At 47.1% G+C, this 5,541-nt stretch overlaps 1 pseudogene; it reads left to right on the top strand.

The window, feature by feature from the left end:
- The window catches only part of LOC112075770 (plastin-1-like), a 20,410-nt pseudogene extending 16,460 nt beyond the window's left edge, over positions 1 to 3,950 (top strand).
- The last annotated feature ends 1,591 nt before the right edge of the window (positions 3,951 to 5,541 follow it).

Here is a 5,541-nt window from a genome sequence, read left to right as displayed (position 1 = left end):
ATTGGACCTCATGCTTCCATTGTGACCTCATTTGCTTCCATTGTTGACCTCATGCTTCCATTGTGACCTCATGCTTCCATTGTGACCTCATGCTTCCATTGTGACCTCATGCTTCCCATTGTTCTTTTTTTGTGACCTCATGTTCCATAGTGCTAAACTAACAAAGAGGCAACATGCTTCCATTTTGACCTCATGCTTCCATTGTGACCTCATGCTTCCATTGTGACCTCATGCTTCCATTGTGACCTCAGCTTCCATTGTGACCTCATGCTTCCATTGTGATTCATACTTCCATTGTGACCTCGTGCTTCCATAGTGCTAAACTAACAAAGAGGCAACATGCTTCCATTTTGACCTCGTGCTTCCATTGTGACCTCGTGCTTCCATTGTGACCTCGTGCTTCCATTGTGACCTCGTGCTTCCATTGTGACCTCGTGCTTCCATTGTGACCTCGTGCTTCCATTGTGACCTCGTGCTTCCATTGTGACCTCGTGCTTCCATTGTGACCCTCGTGCTTCCATTGTGACCTCGTGCTTCCATTGTGACCTTCATGCTTCCATTGGAGGAAGCATGAGGTCACAATGGAAGCATGAGGTCACAATGGAAGCATGAGGTCACAATGGAAGCATGAGGTCACAATGGAAGCATGAGGTCACAATAGAAGCATGAGGCCACAATGGAAGCATGTTGCCTCTTTGTTAGTTTAGCAGTCAAGTTTGTTCTGCATCTGTACCTCGCGTTTCTATTACAAATATTTCCCTTTATTGTGATGATAAATTGACTGTGTGTGTATCAGGTCATCTAGACAGACTGTCCAGTATGGCGAACAAGGTGACCCAGATTTCACGAGAGGACCTGGAGGAGCTCCGAGAGGCTTTCAACAGGATCGGTTAGTTACACACACACACAGCGCTTGCAGCAAATGCTGACTCAGGTCATGGTTTATAACCAATCATAAAGCAGTATAAGTTTTTTTTATTGGTCAGTTCACTCTGTGTAAGGGACCTGCACACCTGTTCTACGACTTCACTTCAGGTGTGCAAAAGGTTTTGTTCTACGTGTCAGGGGTTGCCAGGTCCATCGGTGAACTGAGTGGTTGCCAGATGACTCATCATTAGTCAGTACATTCCTGATAAGTGAGCATCAAATTGCTACAAACTCTGTATAAGTACACTGCAGTTCATCAGACCCAATTAGGAGATGTTAGATAATCTAGAAGTTAGAGAGGGAGATAGGTAACCTAGAGGTTAGAGAGGGAGATAGGTAACCTAGAGGTTAGAGAGGGAGAGAGGTAACCTAGAGGTTAGAGAGGGAGACTAGTAGCTAAACGGCTGCTGGTTAAAATCCTGAACCCAGAGATGACAAGAAGGGAGAGAACTAGTAACGGGCTGCCATTTTGGCCTTGAGCATGGCACTTCATCTGGTCCTAATTCTGCCTGTCTGTCTGTCTGTCTGTTTCCTCCCATACAGACACTGACAACAGTGGTTTTGTCAGTGACTTTGAGCTGCAGGAGCTGTTCAGAGAGGCTAGTTTCTCCATGCCAGGCTATAGAGTCAGAGACATAGTGGAGATCTTCGTAGCAGGAGACACCAACAAGGACGGGAAGATCAGTTTTGAAGAGTTTGTCTCGGTAAGATATAAAATACACCGAAGTAAAGACGGTGACGCATGTAGGCACGCATCCACATACACACTCACACAGACACTCTCACACAGACACACTCACACAGACACACTCAGAGACACAGCCCATCCTGTCTTGTAGATCTACCAGGAGCTGAAGAGTAAGGAGCTCAGTGAGACGTTCAAGAAAACCATCGCCAGGAGAGAAGGGATACAATCCTTTGGAGGATTGTCAGGAATCTCCAGCGAGGGAACACAGCACTCCTACTCAGTAGAAGACGGAGAGAAGTATTATGTGTGTGTTCTATTCATGTAAGTGTGTGTGTGTGTGGGGACGTGTGTGTGTGGGGACGTGTGTGTGTGTGTGGGACGTGTGTGTGTGTGTGGGACGTGTGTGGGTGTGTGGGACGTGTGTTGTGTGTGGGGACGTGGTGTGTGTGTGGGACGTGTGTGTGGTGACGTGTTTAACTATTCTTGTGGGGACCAGAAGTCCGTACAAGAATAGTAAACGAACAAAAAGTTGACCAGCTGGGGACATTTTGTTAGTCCCACAAGGTCAAATGCTATTTCTAGGGGTTTGGGGTTAAGGTTAGAATTAGGGTTAGAATTAAGTTAAATATTAAGGTTAGGAGCTAGGGTTAGTTGTAGGGTTAGGTTGGGTTTAGGTTAGGATAAAGTTTAGGTTTTTGGGTTAGGGTTAGGGTTAAGTTAGGGTTAGGGCAAGAGTACGGGTTAGGATTAGGGTTAGGTTTAGGGTTAGGGGTTAGGGAAAATAGGATTTTGAATGGGACTGAATTGTATGTCCCCACAAGGTTAGCTGTACTAGACTGTGTGTGTGTGTGTGTTAGATGAGGAGAAGGGGGGTTTGTAACTGGATCAACAAGTCTCTGGCCAAAGATGAAGACTGAAACACCTTCTACCCATGAACCCTGACGAGGGACAGTTCTTCAAATCAGTAAAGGATGGGATCCTGCTCTGGTAACACACACACCATGCACAAATATATATATATACACACACACACACGGCTATCATATACTCTGTTTTGTCTTTGCAGTAAAATGATCAACCTCTCCCAGTCTGACACCATCGATGAGAGAGTCATCAACACCAAGAAACACACCACTTCACCATGACCGTGAGTAACACACACACACACACACACACACCCTAACCCACACACACACCCTAACCCCACCACACACACACACACACACACACACACACACACACACACACACACACAGGAAAAGTTGGATTGTCCCTTATCCAAACTGTAACTCACTCTCTCTGTCCCTTCTCTAGGAAAACCTGATGCTGGCGATAAACTCTGCGTTGTCTATCGGGCTGTACAGTGTCAACATCGACGCCCCTGACCTGATGGCTGGGAAACCCCACCTGGTGCTGGGCCTGCTTTGGCAGATTATCAAGATAGGACTGTTTGCTGACATAAGAGATCAGCAGCAACGAAGGTACACACACACACATTGTCAAACACATACACACATGCACGCATACACAGCCACAAACAAAGAGAGTGTCTAATTTAGTTCAATGTCATATGAACTTCGTGCCCATGTCAAATTATATGACCCACCTGTTACATCCTGCAAGCCTATTGGCTGTTTGTGTGTGTGTACTGTAACACACTGCAAGCCGATTGGCTGATTGTGTTTATTTGCAGCTCTTTATTAACCTGCTGTCTGAGGGGGAGGAGTTAGAGCACCTGATGTCATTGTCTCCTGAAGAACTGTTGCTACGCTGGGTCAACCATCACCTAGGCAACGCTGGGGCCCAACCAATCAGCAACTTCAGCCAAGACATCAAGGTAATACACACACACACAGTCACTCACGTCCAGTCACGCGCACACTCACACACTGAAAATATGTTGTTGTTATATATTAATGCTGTCATTATACTGTGTTTGTAGGATTCCAGGGCATATTCTACCTGTTGGACCAGATCTCACCTAAAGGAGAGGACATAGACGAGATGGCCATCCACATCGATATGACCGGCATCAATGTAAGTGGGTGTGTATTCATATGTGCGTGTTCATGTTTGCATGCGTGTGTGTGTGTGTTGCCACTTACGTTTGTGTGTGTGTGTATGTATAGGAGCGTGACGACGAACGCAGGGCAGAGATGATGCTCGCCAGGCAGCCCGTCTGGACTGCAGACAGTTTGTGTCTCCTATGGATGTGGTGTCTGGCAACAGCAAGCTGAACCTGGCCTTCGTAGCCAACCTCTTCAACACACACCCGGCCCTGAAGAGGACTAACAGCAACAACATAGACACAGCACTCAGAGAGGTGAGCTGCGACATACACCACACACACACACTCTCTTTCTTTCACACACACACAACACACACACACACTCTCTCTTTCTCACACATCACACACACACTCTTTCTTTCTCACACACCCACACACACACACACCACACACACACACACACACACAGCACACTGTAATATGTGTGTGTTCCTAACAGGAGAATCCAGAGAGGAGAAAACATTCAGGAACTGGATGAACTCTCTGGGAGTTGCTCCCTATGTCAACCACCTCTACTGGTACAGGAACCACACACACACACACACCACACACACCACACACCACACACACACACACAGTTGCATGTGTGTGTTGATGTTGCATGTGTTGATTGGTGTGTGTTGCAGTGACCTGTGTGATGCGGTGGTGATTCTCCAGTTGTATGAGAAAGTCAACGTCCCTGTAGAGTGGAAGAAAGTCAACAGACCTCCATACTTGCACTGGGCAGTAACATGAAGAAGGTACACACACATACTCTGCACTGGGCAGTAACATGAAGAAGGTACACACATACTCTGCACTGGGCAGTAACATGAAGAAGGTACACACACATACTCTGCACTGGGCAGTAACATGAAGAAGGTACACACATCTCTGCACTGGGCAGTAACATGAAGAAGGTACACACATACTCTGCACTGGGCGTAACATGAAGAAGGTACACACACATACTCTGCACTGCGCATAACATGAAGAAGGTACACACACATTTTACAACTTTATTTGAATCCACCAATCAATTGACAAAAAAAGGATCCCAAACATGTCAAAGGTCCATGTATGCGTGGCACTCAAGAGTACAGAAAGCACCTGCTTCTCCAAACAGCTAGGCTGCCCACAACAGCACAACAGCTGAAACAGACCAGTACCTAGCCAGTTGCTTTGCCCTAGTTTTTTTCAGGCTTCTCAGCAAAGGCCTGCTCCAGGTAGCCGTCCAATGAGCAGCCCACTTCCCAAACGAGCACCTCCCCCTGGCCTCAATATCCGGCGTATTTGGCACACACACACGCACATGCGCCTGCACACACACACACACACGCGCGCGCACGCACGCAGAGACTCTTTTACAATATATTGTTGATGAAAATACAGAGGATTTCCAGGCATTGTGTTGTGTGTCTGTGTGTGTGTGCAGTTGGAGAACTGTACCTTATGCGGTGGAACTGGGTCGGAATAAAGCTCGATTCTCCTTGTGGGGAATTGAGGAGTGAATCTGAACGAGGGAAGTCCCATGCACACACTGGCTCTGGTCTGGCAGCTGATGAGGAGGTATGTACATACAAACACACACCTTTCCTTTTCATTTCAACATCTCTCTCACCTCCTACTATCCCTCTATCATCCCCCACCCCTCTCAGGTACACTCTCCAGGTGTGTCTGATCTAGGAGATGGGGAGAAGATGGGAGACCAAATCATAATCAACTGGGTCAACACTCAGCTCAAAGAGGGAGGCAAGGACTCAACGATCAGCAGCTTCAAGGTGGGTGTGTATGTGTGTGAGTGTGCAGTGCAGTGCACATGTGTGCATGTGAACAGCTTTAATGTGTGTGTCCGTGTCCTGCAGGATAAGCTGATCAG

Source organism: Salvelinus sp. IW2-2015, unplaced genomic scaffold (genome assembly GCF_002910315.2).
Source record: "Salvelinus sp. IW2-2015 unplaced genomic scaffold, ASM291031v2 Un_scaffold3381, whole genome shotgun sequence".
Classification (NCBI taxonomy): Eukaryota; Metazoa; Chordata; class Actinopteri; order Salmoniformes; family Salmonidae; genus Salvelinus; species Salvelinus sp. IW2-2015.
The sequence above is the reverse complement of the archived record's forward strand: the minus strand, read 5'-3'. Positions and strand labels throughout refer to the sequence as shown.